The following is a 15,896-nucleotide window of genomic DNA, read 5'->3' as shown; positions in this document are numbered from 1 at the left end:
GAAGACGTGGCTGCTGGGATTGAGTCCTGGTGACCTCAGTTTAGAGGAGGGTGTAAGCAAAGAGAGAGAGAGAGAAAGAGAGAGTATGAGTGCATAAACACTTGCACGTTGACAATTAAAGTTAATTAATTTTAATTGCCTTGCACATTAAAAAAATAAATCCTAGCCAAAATCATCATCATCATCATCCATAGTAATTATTAATATGCATTACCTTCATTAGTGGCATAATAACCAGAACTACCCACTCTTTCTACTATGAAGTACCTTTAAGACTTACTAATGGGTCATAACTCTGTTGGGCTATCATAATAATAAATAATGTTTATTGAGTATGATGTTTCATGTGCTGATCTAAGTATTGGCCTATATTACCCCATTTGAGGTCAGTCTATTATCAGCCCCATTTACAGATAAACAGAGGTCAAGTGACCTACTTAAGGTCACTGGGTGGTTAGTGGTGGAGGTAGGCTTAGAACCCAGGCATGCAGGGAGCAAACATCTACACTGTGCTGCCTCCCTCTGCACCATTGTGTGAGTTTGTTCTTCTTTACTAGTAGGTTTTCAATTTATACGTAACTGTTCAGAACCAGAGGGCAGGCATTCTTTGTCACCATGGCTGTGCCTTCCACAGTGTCTTACACTCGTTGAAAGTTCAAAACTTTCTTGCTGCAAACTAACTATAAAACAAAAGTGTGTGGCAAATGGAGCAGTTTGAATACTGACAGGCCATTAAGCAATACTATTATTGTAAGGTGTGGTAATAGTATTGTGTTAATGTTGAAAATAGAATTCTTACAGGTCAGAGATATATACAGAGTTAATAATGAAATGCATGGTGCCTGAGAATCTCTCCAAAATTATCCAGTGGGGGTGGGGAAGTGGGGAGTGCATGGGGATATAGATGAAGCCAGGCTGGCCAAGTGGCTGATGATTGTTAACGCTGGGTGACGGTGAGATGTGGGGTTCCATTATACTATTGTAGAAGTTTAACTATCTCCACAATAAACAGTTTTTAAAATTTGTTTACAGAATTTAACCAAATGGGAAAAACCATGGGAATGCCTGAGGGCAATGCATGGCATAATCTACACCCCCAAAGACTCATGGGCAAGCTTCAACCCTGCCCAAGTCCCTTCAAGGCTGTGGGCCCAGTGTCTTCCTTCTTTTTACAAAAGTTTATGTATTTGTTTTTAGAGAGAAGGAAGGAAGGGAGAAAGACAGGGAGAGAAACATCGATGTGTGTCAGCTGGTTGCCTCTAGTTCATCCTGAAGTGGTGTCCTGGCCTCCACAACCCAGGCATGTTCCCTGACTAGGAACTGAACCTGTGCTCTTTTGGTTCCCCGGCCGTAGCTCAATCCACTAAGCCACACCAGCCAGGGCTGTCTTCCTTTCTTAAAACAAGAAGTTTGTCCTTGACAGTCTCTGAGATTCTACCCAGTTCTAAACATTTATGATTCTCTGATTTGGGGGCAACAGTTGAAGGAAAAAAAATAAATTGCCAACTCTTCGCTCTGGTGGCCAAAGAGGTGCCAAAAACTTTCAAACTTCTTTAACCTTCTCCAAGTACTATGTCTCTTCTTTTCACTCCTTTCACCCCCTAGGTCAGTTATCTTGGGAAAGTTATTTAAACTCAGCACCCCAGTTTCCTCATTGGTCAAATGGGGTGAGAGTAGGGTCACAACAATCTCATAGGACCGTGACAACAATGATGTGAGTTAATGTATGTAAAGCACTAAAAGCAGTGCCTGGCATCTAGTAAGCACTCAATAAATGACAGCTATTTTTTACTATCTTAATTTTATAGCTATTAAAACTAATTGTGGTTCAGTGAGGAGAAGTGATTTAGCCAAAGTTTATCAGTTTTAATAAACAATGGAGCAGACATTTAAAGGCAAGTTTTCTGATCATAAATCAGTGCTGCTCTGACGGGGACATTATTATGAAAAATAGCAATTATGAAAAATTATACTAGACAACAATCTAGAAGGATGAGTTACTATCCTAGGACTCCAGCAGTCATCGGAAACTAAGTTAACATTTGTTGTTAACACAAAAACAGTCTGAGTTGCAGACTGTATACGGCCTCTGGGTCTTGGAGCCAGCCAGCCTCTCTCCCAGACAGTGTGGAGCCCAGGGCAGTGCAATCGAGATCACTGGGTGGCTGAAAGGTAAATTACACTAGGCAGCTAGAGCCAGCCCAGCACAGTGACGAGGATGGGGCGTGCTTTTGTTTGCAAACTGGAAAGCTTCTTAACCAGGCACACTGGGTCCCTTAGAAAGAACTGGGTCTTCTGGGCAGGCTGACCTCAGGCAACCAATTTATTTCTCAAATGTTAGCAGAGTATGAGTAATTTTTCCAGAAGCTCTACCATCTTCCTTTTTTCTCTTCTCTGCAACATTAATCTATAGTCTCAAGATTGCTGTTTTTGAATAATCCTTTTAGAGATGTTACATGCCAAAGAAATAAAAGTGATCTCTCTGTGTTCACAGAATTTTAAGATAAGTTGTTAATGAAAGAAAGTCACAGAATAATGCGTATAGGGTGACTCAAATCATGTTAAATAAATACTAGGTGGAATTGTACAAAGGTGCTAATACTCTACTTTTGACCAACAAAAATAGCAATTGTACACAGTTCCACCAAATAGATAACTCCACCTCTGAAAGGATACACACCTACCTGCTCACTATTCACCTTAGGCAAGAGGGTGGACTTGGGGAATGGGAGGATAAACAGAGTTCATTTCTTCCTCTTTTTCTTTCTGCATTGTTTGAACTTTTATCTAACTATGTTCACACATTACTTTTATAATTTAAAAAATAAGTGACTATTTGGCAAGTTTATCTTCATCAAACATTTTCTGAAATGCACTTACAATGAATAAATATATGCATCAAATTAAACATTTCTGTCCTGGATATTTTTAAAAAATTATTTCTTTTTAGAGAGAGAGGAAGTGAGGGAGACAGAGAGAAAGAGAAACATCAATTGGCTGCCTCTTGAACGTGCCTGGACTTGCAACCCAGGCATGTGCCCTGACTGGGAATCGAACCGGTCACCTTTGGCTGTGTACGTACAGTACTCAACCAACTGAGCCACACCAGTCAGGGCAGTCCTGGATACTGTTGTATTTGGTATATATCAGAGCTCCACACTCAGATGTCTCAAACTTCCAGGTTCTGCCCTGATTGAATTTTCTATGTTTCTCATCAGTGTGACATTGTTTATTTATGTAGAAAGCGAGATAGGGTAGTGGGCATAATTTCCTTTTCATTTGTTTTTAAATGGAGGCAACATTTCTAACCCCTGAACACTGAGTCACACCACTATGTGTTTTAACTGGTGTGACTGCTGACACACCTTTTGTGTCTCAGCATTTCCCACTCTGCATAGTCACGCCTGCATACCGACGTTTCAGTCACAATGGATAACAGACACACCTGCAGTCCCACAGATGAAACGCAGCTGGAAAATCCCTATCACCTAGTGACATCATTGTGCAACACATCACTCAGCTGTTTGTGGAGATGCTGGTGTAAACAAACCTGCTGCACTGCCAGTGCCGAAGGTGCTCACACGCCACTGTGTGCAGGACACGCTACTTGGTAATAAAGGACTATGTTACCGGTTTATGTGCTTCCTACACCACACTTTTTATCATTACTCTGCCTACTTATATAAAAAACATTTGCTGCAAAACACTATGCCATGTTTTGCCGGCAGCAGCCTCATACATCTCATGCTTATCGCTTCTCTTGATTGCATCATTTTCTCTTGTGCCTGATTTAATCTCATGTTGATGTGTACAGTAACATGCAGTACAGGCTGGTAGCCTAGGAGCAGTAAGCCATACCATCCAGCCTAGGTGTGTAGGAGGCTGTACCACCTAGGTTTGTGTAAGTGCACTCTTATGTTCATACAATGACAAAGTCGCCTAATGGTGTATTTCTCAGAATGTATCCCTGTCGTTAAGCAGCACAGGGCTGTATTGTAATTGCCTGTTTACCAGTCTGTGTCCCCCAGCCTCCCCTACCTCCCGCCACCCCCCTTGCCACATGCAACTAGAAAACAACCGCCAGTTCTGCTCCCTAAGCCCTCCCTAGCATATAATGAGCAACATAATAGGAGCTCATCAAGGTTCGCTAAATGAATGAAAGCTTGCATGCCTTGGGGGCGGGGCAACTCGTTTTATAATTTGTCCATTTTTATCTCAAAGAAAAGACATGCCACGGGTATAGCAATGGCAGCGCAGAGCTTTAAAGAATTACTCATGTAATGGTTCAAGGGCAAAGAGCCAATAGCAAATCAGAAACTTCTTGATGTTTTGTTCAAAGCCCACTAACACTTCAACATGTATTAAATGTTAATAAGCAGCTATTTGGGTCAGTGGGTTAAGTAATAGCAATGGGGGAAGGTGAGAGGTGAGGAAATACACGGAAATTACTTTTGGAGACAGCTTGGCTCACCAGAGCACAACTTGTATAATAGCATGAGAGTGATTTAACCATGTTATCTTTTCCCCTTTTCTCATACAGCAGGCTTGGTGATGTGACAACATTCTCTTTACTCAGGCATCTGCAGAGCCTTGCAAAATCTGGAAAATATCAGAGAGGATCCAAGGGTTGGGTCACCTTCTTCTCCTTAGTGACAGAAAAAAAAATCACCAACATTAAACAAAACTGTCAGGAGCTGATTGTACAGTTTGTGGCTCATCCTTTCCTCCTCTTCCTCATATCTGACCATTTGTCTGCAGTCTTATGAAGGCTAAGGAAAGAAACAAACAGGATTTGTAAGCACAAAGTTTCTGCTCCTTAATGGCAATTCAAAATAATAATAATAATAATGAATAATAATAAATCACAAATAATAATAGCTAACATATTTTGAGCACTTCCTATGTGCCAAGTAACTTACTAAGATTATTGGCTGAGGGGAGGGAAGCAGTTTTGCCCATTAGGGGGCATTTGGCAATGCCTGGAAATATTTCTAAGTGTCACAACTTATGGAGAGGTGAGCACGAGGAGGTGATACTGGCATTTGGCAGATGGTGGCCAGGGAGGCTGCTGAACATCTCACAGGGCACAGAGGAACGCTCCCACAGCAAAAAATTATTCAGCCCAAAATATCAATAGTGCCAAGGTTGATAAACCCTGCTTTTAATGAACTATCTCATTTAACACGCAAAACAACTCTCGGAGATTGCCTCCATTTTACAGATGAGGAAACTGAGGCATGGACAGGTGAGGTAGCTCTCTCTAGCCACACAGGTAGTAAGCCACAGAGCAGCTTCCCAGCCCAAGCCTGTCTGACTCTGGAAGTCTTAACCTTGACTACGGTGTGTTGGTGGGAAAAGAGCATAGAACCTTGGCCTGGCTGTGGATTTGATGATGACACAGCAGAGACCTGCTGCCGAGGTGCCCCTGGCATCCATCACCACGCTCTGTGGGAACGCGGAGGCCGAAGGCTGCAGCTCCGCCTCTTCTCCGTGCTCAGAACGTCAGCTCTGGAGGAGTGCCTACGGTCTTTGCCATCTTAACTAAAACACCCCGAGACTGTATTCTTTGCAATAAGATGATATTGAGTTATAGTTAGTAGAAATAATATTTAATAGAAATATTAATAAAGTAATTTGTGAATAGTTCTCCAAAATAATAAAAAGTATTAGCAAAATCATAAAATATGAAATTCGACCTTTCCTCATTCCATGGAATTTTCCCTCAGCCATGCATATCAATGGGCAGACTGCATCCCAAGTTCTGTGACATTCATGAAACAACCTTTTATCCCTCATCAGCTCTCATTTTCCATATTTTACGAGAAGCGAACATTTAAATACGTCTCTACCAGTAAAGCACAATAATACCAGACCCAGCAATGAGGCATTTCACCTGGCTATAACTGTTTTTCATACATAAGGGCTCCCCTTGCCCCTCAAAATCCCCAAAGGCCTGTCATTGGTAGACTCTACTGAAAACCATCTATTTCCCATGAGGCCGAAACAGGTTCCATGTATAATGGGCCAATGTAAAACACACTAGGAATATTAGTGTGTATGCTCTGTTTTCCCCCTTCTCAGTGGGTTATGCTTCTTTCTCATTCCCACATCTTGCCATCATCAGGTTCCTTGTTTATTGGCTTATTATCATATTTGTCTTGATAGCGTCCATCCCACATGTCTTACGACACTCTCAACTATTTGCAGCAAAAGAGAACAGAGCCACTGGGGGTTATTCAGACCCCAAATTGAATCTGAAACTTTAGCATCCCAGACAGCTTCAGCGTCCAGACTTTATAGCCTGCCCTGAAGTTACTGCAGAACCGCTTAGAATACAGTGAAAGAGGAAAAGAGGAGGAAGAGGAAAAGGCCTGGGGTGTCCTAAAGAGCAGGGGGAAATCCTTAAATAATTGAACTGTGGTTATCTTTTTATTTATGCTACTTTTTAATAAAAAAATATTAGAATAAAACCATATATGTACTTTAAGAAAATCCAGGGTCTAGCAGAAGTAGCACATGCTTGAGTGTGGTTGGTGGGGTATGTGAATGTCTGGCACGAGATGGACAGCAGTTTGAACATTTCACCTAAAATGTCATATGGTGTGCTTGGGTGTGGCGTTGTTATGTTACAGAATTACATGCTTATGATTTTGGTTTGCAGGCCGGTGCTCCACCCACTGAGCCACACTAGCCAGGGCTGATTCTGTAATAAAAGATTTGGTATAGATTACCAGCTCATAAAGAAGGGATATTATTTGTGCTGAACCCTGTATTTAGTAGGATGGCTGTTATTCAAGTCTAGCATTTACATTAAATCACACCATTGAACAAAGTACAAGCTACTAGATATTTTATCTTTTGAATTTAAGGCAGAAGAAGATAGCAACAAACCCAGTTTAGAAAACTCAAAATAAACCTGACTCTTCCCCATACCACCTCTCTAATAACTCCCACAGGGGGAATTATTTTTCTAAAATAAAAACATGAAAATCCCCTGCCTGTCTCAAAAAGCTTCAGTTGCTTTCATCATTACCTAAAAGTAACGTTCTAAGGCCTTAGTGTAGCCTTCTTGGTTCAGCTCTAATTTAGCTTTCTAGCCCTTTTTCTTGCCAATTCTCACTCCATTTTTTTTTCCTCCTTACTCAAGAAGCTTCAATGCCAATCAGAGCAGATGACTCAGGGTTCCCCCCAAACACGCTCCTATTGTCCCGCCCTTTGCCTAAATGTTCCTTCTCATTTCTCCCCCCAATTCAAATGATCCTTCTAGACCCAAATTAAGTGATACCCTTCTGCCTTCCTATAGTATGTTGTTTGTGTCTCAGCAATTGAAACATTCCAGGGCATTTTTGTCACTTGCATAGTTGTCTGTAACTCTGGGTTAGCTTCTGGGCTCAAATTTTATCCATCAATTGTAACAGAATCGGGCCGATAACTGGGGACCAAGAAATGTTTCGTTTGAATTAAGTGATGATAGGAGGTACACTTTTGACACCAGTTTGCCTTGGAAGTTGAGATTAATATCTACCCTGGCCACTCTTTACATTTGGTATATTTTGAAGGGATTTAGGTGAAAGCGGTGTGAAAAACATATCCTGCACAGGTCAATCCCTCCGGTAAGTGTGAGATCTAATTAATTCATAATCAGGTTTCTATCAGTTCAATAGCATTTCCCAAGTTCCTCAACCCCAACTGTCCCATCATAGGCTGAAGATGCTTCTGAAAATATGAAAGAATTTTTCCCACTCCTGTTTTCCCAGGAAAGCCACTTCCTTGCAGTAATTCTAGTCATGCAGTAATTATTATATTGGGACAAGGATTTTGGGAGTCAGTGACATACAATTTTCATTATAATTTGCAAAAACCTGGCAATTTAGCAATGTCTTTATTCTTAGTGAAATTGCACATAACCAATGTTATAAACATTCAGCCTAAATGAGATCCACTTGGGTATATTGTACTTAGGAATTTGTAAACATAGAAATTTCCATTTTTTGTATCCTTGTTGAAGAAGCAGCTACCACATTCTGTCGGGCTCCTACTCTCTGGCTTTTTCCTTAAAGACTCCCTGGGCTGTGGAAAGGGGACAGCAGACATTGCTTTCCTGACTCGAAAATTAGGAAGGCAGGAGCAACTGCTGAGGTGCCAGACAGGCACAGCCCTTATTAAAGGACCCACTGAGCCCTAGGATGCAAACTAGAGAATGAATCAAAGACGTTAGGTTTGAAAATAACCTTGGGGCAAGAGTTACCTGCTCCACCATCTCCAGCCTGGTGGCTGAGAAAGTTGGCTACTGTTGGAATGTAAGAGCATGTGGCCTTTTTGAAGAGGAACAAATCCTCCTCTACCCAGGCGATAGTTGATGGGTAGGGATGAGGGACACGCTGTTGTCCCAAACATTAAATCTTCCAAGATAAGCTGAAAATCTAGACTGAGGGTGGGTGTGTAAATCTCCCTATTGGGAAACTAATCAAAATTCATTTTCAAACATCATGTAGATCCCAGTAAAAACAACTGTAGGCTGAATACGGCCTGAGGCCACCAGCTTGCCATCTTTGTTTAGGGGGCATGTGGCCCACCTCCTTTATCTTACAGGTGATGAATGATGCTGCAGGTGAAATTGATTTCACATAACCGGTTAGAACCCAAATCATAGGATTGCCAATTGCCTTATAATCGTTCACTTCAGATCAGGCATTTAAATCCGAGACAATGGGGAAGTAAGGACAGACACACCTGGGTCAGAACAGGAGTTTCCAGGCCCACTCGAGTTTGAAGGACAACAGGATGTCAGATCCATTTTAGGTCCCTCTGTAGCCTCCCAGCTCCTCTAGAACTAGACTGGTACTTCTTAATGAGGTATCATCAGATACACCTGGGACGCCTTACAAACTGCAGATTTCCAGGTTCTGGCCTAGAACTAAGCAACCCAGAGCTCCAGGGACGTGTATATTTTTCATAAGCTCCATCAATCATTCTCGATGACCCTAAAACATGGTGTCGCCAGCTGGGTAGTCAGGAAGTCTAGACCCATTTCGAGGCTGTGGTCCTTGGCAGGGAGCGGCTCGACTCTCTCAGGGAGTACCTACGCGTCCCTGCTTTCCAGCGTTCTTTTCCAATTTCCCAGGTTCTTGTTTTCTCATGCTTTTAGGGGGAAGAAAAGAAGAAAGAAAGGCTAACCCTATTGTATGACTTGGTATGTGGTCTGACTTGGTTTTCAATAGCACTGCTGGGTATGATATTTTTATTCAGATAGGAACTTGAACAGCTGTAATGAACTACTTAATTAAATCATGGATAATAAACTCCTTATAAATTACACTAAAGCATTTTATAATTTTAATAGTTCTTATTTTTTTTACTATAATCTATAAACATTTAAGTGGAAGCTATGAATTAGATTTCAAAAGAGAGGAGTAATTTTAGACTGTGACATCCATTTTCATAACATTCTAGTTTATTTTAAGGGACAATTAGTAGCACTTCCCAAAATGTATCTAATTGCTAGTCTAAATCAAACTCTGCAGTCCTGGGATGCTTTTACCCACATCAGCCTAGTTCTTCCCACAGTTGATCAAAACAATAAGGGAAAGGGGGCAAAAAATAAAATTCTAAATGCAAAATGCTTATAATAAACTTAATTTTCACTCTGAAATCAGCCCAGACTTACTTAGGCCAATAACTTATTTCTGGATCTCATGAAGCACTCATTTTGACCCTTATTATGGACATGGCCAGAGAATGTCCTGCTGAAATGTAACTGGAACCTCTTCATTTCAAACTCAAACAGTTTTGATTATGTTGTTTGGAGGCTTACCTTGCTTTTAACTGCCCAGATTAGAAGTCAGATTTCATCGGTGTTGATGGTGTTCACTCATTACCAGTCGATAGAATAAGCGCGTAGACGGGTCTCGTCAGGTAGCTGTTTGCCAACTTCCAAGGCTCATGGCCCAGGAACAGATTTAAATGATGCCTCTCCCTTCTTTAGAAGTTGGGTACATGGTGCCCTTGACTAATTTTTATGAGCTTAGTTAGCTTGGTCCTGTGAGGAACAAATCAGTTTAGCTTCTTACTCCTCGCTCAGAATTTAACACCGCAGAAAATCTCCAGGCTGAATCATTTTTATTCTAGCCACTACCTTGCAGAGAGCTTTGAACAACTCTCTGAAGGACTAATCAGGCCTAACTTCATTTCAATCTTGCACAAATATTCCCTGAGTTGGTTCTTCATTTCTGATGAAATTCTGTATTTATCTAGTTTAAAAAGCCCCAATTTTTATTTTCAGGATGACCATATGGGGAGGGATTCTTATGCCAACCCAGACTGTTAGAAACAGCAAACAGAGAGGACAAGGACCTGCAGACGGGACAGCTGCTACCCAACTTCAGCCCATTGTGCCATGTGGCAGAGGGCAGTGTGGCTAGATCTTCTGGGTTTGCAAGAAAAGTTGGTGTCAAGATTTTTACACGAAATCCCAATTTTTAAACATGGGAAACTGAATTAAAATACTACCCAGTTAAACAATACACTTCTGTGGGACACTTCTAGCTAGTGTACTGCCAGTTGGCAAAGTCTGTGTTATAAGAAACATTGCTCTGTGGGTTTATCGTCTTTAGGGCTAAATCCTTTTAGAAATTTTACCTTGAATAGCTTTTATGTAACAGAGTACACATATAATACCTACTGTGGCTCAAGCACATATAGATACTGGAGATACAGCAGTGAATAAAACAGACAAAATGATGTTTACATTCTAGCATACATTTATAGTCACAGAATTCACAAAGGTTGAAACAAGAAAATACGAGGAATTGAGGGATAGAAACAATCTCAAAATTTAAAGCTAGATGATTTTAACAGACACTTTAGCATGTCATATAGAATTTAACAAAATTAAAACTTTAAAAGCAGACTCCTTCATGGAAGATGCAGCTATGTTTAAAGCATTTCTTCTTAACAGATATTTGCTGAGTCCCTACTTTGTGCTGAGTGCCTTGCTAGACAGAAAGGAGATGACGGTGAGCAAGGAAAACATAATTTTAGCCCTTTGCATTCAAGTGCAGGAAGCAGAAAATAAATCAGAAAAAAATAAAAATAATAATAAATTAAAAATAAAAATAAATAATGACAAATTATGATGTTATTTAAAGGCTAAGATAGACTCTAATGACCAAAATGAGAAACTTAGTTTAAATAGAGTAGTCAGGTAACTTCTGCCTGAGGAAGTGACATGTAAGGTGAGGTCTAAAGAATGAAAAGAAGGAGTCACTTGAAAGAAAAGGATAGGGTAGAGGGAGGATATTTACATAGAGGAAATCGCATGTGCAAAGGTCCTGAGGCCTGAAAAGAGCTTACTTATGGAACTGAAGTCTAGTGGGGCAAGAGGACAGGGGGTTGAGTCTGGAGAGGCAAGCAAGGCCATGGATCCACAGTAAAACCTTTGGGTTTACCCTAGGTGCAAGAGAAATTACCACAGAATTTTAGTCAGGGGAGTGACATGGTCTGATTTAAACTTTTGAAAATCAGCCTGGCCACTGAGTGTGCAAAAAGCACACAGAAGTCAGGCAAGCATTGACACAAGGAGATGAATTAGGGTAATGGCTGACTGCCCAAGGATAGCAGCATTGGAGATGGAAGAAGGGCATAGATTTCAGATGTATTTTGTCCAGGGGTTGCCTGTAAGTCCCAGGCTCTCTCTGTTTGTCTATTCTTCTTATTCTTTTTTTTTTCTGGGAAATAAAAACACAAGGTTAAAGTCAACTAGGCCTCCTGATATGAAAAGTCAGTGCAGGAAATGTACAGTCCATTCTGTCCTAGTAATAACATTTCTGTGAACTGGCTTACATTGACTTTAAGTCCACAAAGATAAACATCAAGGGCATGATCCTGTCTGCGAAGCATTTGCCTTAATGCCAAAAACTTAAGTCACTAGGAGTTCTTTGGATTCTGAAAGATATGAGCAGCATGATTGCCCCTCTTATCAAAATACTTTGCATGTTTGTTTTATTGCTTACTTGCTAAAAAGTCAAAATGAGAGCAAACAAAATAACCTGACACCACCATAGCAGAAGAAACTTTACGGCAACTCTCAACCAATAAAACTCACGAGGAATTAGTCTTGGAAGAAATTTAAATGAGTCCAACAAACTCACTTGCTCTGGGACTTGACATTCCTGTGGTGGTTGATTTGTTTTACTCCGCGTGCTGGGAACCCAGTGATGCCAGTCTGGGCCCAGTGGGGCAGTGTCACCAACAAGCTGGGTTTGAGAATCAAGCACATTTGAGAAGGGAAATCAAAGTAAATATCTGATTTTTTTTCCAACTGGATACAGAGGTTGGAGCAAAGAGAGGAGAGCAGAGAAGAGGGCAGGAGCTCTCAGCCCAGAACCTGGTCCATCTGCAAGGAGAAGGTTCTCTTAACCCACTCTCACTGTCTCCCAGTCCAAATGGCATGCTCCCAGCTTTATTCCAGTCATGCATATCTTCTGCAACCCTCTCCAGCACGGGTTGAGACTGGGGCAAAAGAAAACTGGAGAACATCTAATACAAGAGAAAGTGGCAGATTTATCAGGGTTGCTTTGTTTCAAGTTCCTCACATTGTAACTTTCCAGGTGAAAAAAGAATTGAGAAAAGGTCGTATCATGCATAAAGAGTTCAGTCTACCTTACTACACCTTACTTTACCTTGAAGGGAGGCCCAGGACTCTCAAAGAACACGCGTTGTCTTAGTTGATTTCTGGAATCATTTTTCCTAAACCTTTTCTCCATCGCATCCCACCTCAAACTAAAGACAACATCACCCGTTTTGACTGCTCTGTTACACTTGTAAATGACTGAACACTTAATCCAGGGGATCAGTGTTAGTGAAGGATCAGCCTTGCAACAGATGAAACTGAGGGTTTGCAGACAATGTCAGGAATTTGGGCTGTTGGATGAAGTGCTTTAAATTTCTTGGGAAACCTATGAGGTCTGGATCAAGGGCTTCTCCCTTCATGGTGCTTTGTGGATAGATTGTGGCATCAGAAGAACAATAGCAAACACATACGCTGTCTACTATGTGGCAGGCAGTGTCCTTAGAGGTCTACTGGCCTTATCTCATTTAGATCTCACAATGACCCTGAGACGTCCTCCGGCTAGTTAGGGGCATGGCTCTCACTGAGGCAGCCTAGTTCCGGGATCATGCTGTTAATGCCTACCTCCCACCTTCTGAGCCCCAACTGCTGCCCCCTACCTCCTGCTTTACTTATATGTCTTAAGTTGTGATGAGTATTCCTTTTAAACATTTTTTCTTTTTTAAAAAGATTTTATTTATTTATTTTTAGACAGAAGGGTAGGGAGAAAGAAAGAGAAGGAGAGAAACATCAATGTGTGGCTGCCTCTCATGCACCCCCTACTAAGGACCTGGCCTACAACCCAGGCATGTGCCCTGACTGGGAATCAAACTTGACCCTTTGGCTCATAGGCTGGCTCTCAATCTACTGGGCCACACCAGCCAGGGCCATTTTTTCTTTTATTGATTCCAGAGAGAAGAGAAGGGAAGAGGGAGAAAGATAGGGAAAGAAACATTGATGTGAAAGAGAAACATCGATTGGTCGCCTCTTACATGTCTCCCAACTGGGGACAAAACCCATAGCCTAGGCATGTGTCCTGACTGGGATCAAACCTATGACATTTTGGTTTGCAGCACAATGCCCAGCTAACTGAGCCATACAAGCCAGGGCCATGATGAGTATTTTTGTAGAATTTCCCCCTCTCCTTTCCAGCTCACATGTTAAACATTCAGATTTGGGTCAACAGGATAAAATGTAGGAAGGGATTGTGAGAATAGTATTACCCACAGAATCTAACATATATAGGACACACCAGATGTCCGGCACTGTGCTAAGAATTTTACACTGACTATCTGTTTAATCCTTACAACAAATCTAAGAGAGAAATACTATTACCCCTAATTTAGAGATGAGGAAGCTGAGACACAGAGAGGTTATGTGACATCTCCAAATCATATAACAGGAAGAAATAGAACTAAAATTTTGATGGGATCTATCGTACCTGCTTGGGAACAAAAGCTCTGAGCCTCAGCCTCCGAGCCTGCGAGCTGCACAGCCTGTGACCTGCACAGCCTGCCAGGACCCTCACTGTCTATCTTCTCTCTGGTCTCCACTCAATACGGCATGAGGGGTGGCTGCTGCAGTGGGCGCCATGGTGCCCTCCCTAAATCCATGCTACAGGTCTGGGGGACACATTCCCCGGCTGATGGAAGTGCTCTCCCGGGATACCCTTGGCGGGAGGGAGCCGCCTTGGTCAACATCCTGCCTCTTCCCAGGGCAACCCACACATAATGACTAGATGCAGAAATATAAAAGCTCAGTCCCTCATCCTACCCTGGGTCAACTCTGAGTTCTCCATCATGTAGGTTGGGGCCTTGGTTGCATTTTCAGTGCTGCCCACCTTCTCCCTCTGCCCAGCCCGGCTTCCCACACACCTCACAGATGTGGATCTTGAGACCACTCCCCAATTATCCTCCTGCATGCAAATCTCAGTCTCAAAGTCCATTTTCCCAGGAATTCGTCCTGCTACCACCACCAAGCACCCCAGCACCCTCTCCCAACCCTTCACCCCATTGTGCCTATTCATCCTGTGCAAGAGACAGGGGAGGGGAACTGTATTTACTGCACCCTCACACCATGAAAGGCACAGTAGTGAACATCCTATGTAGAGCTCCCCGTGAGCCCTCCTCTTACATGGAATAACACTGTGAGACCTCACACCTTACAGACATGACTCCTCTGAGCCCTAAGGAATCACGTAAAACATTGCTACTTCCATTTTGTACGTGTGGATGTCAAGGCTTAGAGAAAGTGAGTCGTTCAAAGTTACAAAGTTAATAAGGAGATAAACCAAATTTCTGGATATGAATGCTTAGGCAATGTGGTAGGAGGGATAATGGTCGGCCTCAAAAGTGTCTACGTCCTCCTAATCTCTAGAACCTTGGAGTATGTTAGCTTACATGGCAAAAGGGACTTTGCAGATGTGATTAAGTTAAGAATCTTGACAGATGAAGAGGTCCTGGGTTTTCCAGGCGGGGGCAATGTAATCACAGGAGGTCTTACAATAAGGCAGCAGGAGGTTCAAAGTCCACAGCAGACGTGAAGATATAAGCAGAGATAGGAGTAATCTAAAACCAAGAACCAAGAAGCATGGGTAGCTTCCAAAAGCTGTGAAAGGCAAGAAAATGAGCCCCCATCCCCCACCCAGAGCCTCCAGAAGGAAGGCTGGCCAGATTTCTGACCTCCAAAGCCATAAGATAATAATTTGTGTTATTTTAAGCCATGGTTTGCGGTCATTTGTTACAGTGGTAATTGCAAATAATACAGGGAGGCTCCTTCGCATGTGTCCACTCCTGCTTCCCCGTTGGGGTAACATCACGGCTCCTCATTCTGAGGGGTAATGATGGCTCCTCCTCTGTCTAGCCCTCTCTTCAGTGAAGTCACTCAGGTGCTGGCCAGTATATAGCAGGCCCGACCCAGGGTGGGGTAACCCTTCCAGGGTGGAAGAGAGGAAACAGGACTTAGAGGGGAAACTCCTATGAAGACTTTTTTTAGTGGAGCCCTGCTGCATTTACCTTTGGGGGCAAGTTGGTCTCCTCTACCTTGGAGTTGCTTGTTTTGCTGCTTATATCACCGTATTCCCTTTCCTTTGTCTCTGAGATCAGGGTCAAGCTCTTTGAGAAGTCTCAAGCAACTTGAAAGGAAAATCAGGGGCAGATAAAGCATCTTCATTCCTCTTTAAGATCAAAGCTTCCATCACTGCTAAGAATTAATTGGGTACTGACTTTCCTAGGTTTGCGGTGGGGGTGGGAAGAGAGCAAGCCCGGCCTGTTGGAAAGGAAAGTAGCAT

Source organism: Phyllostomus discolor, chromosome 1 (genome assembly GCF_004126475.2).
Source record: "Phyllostomus discolor isolate MPI-MPIP mPhyDis1 chromosome 1, mPhyDis1.pri.v3, whole genome shotgun sequence".
NCBI classification, from domain to species: domain Eukaryota; kingdom Metazoa; phylum Chordata; class Mammalia; order Chiroptera; family Phyllostomidae; genus Phyllostomus; species Phyllostomus discolor.
Note: the sequence above shows the minus strand (reverse complement) of the source record.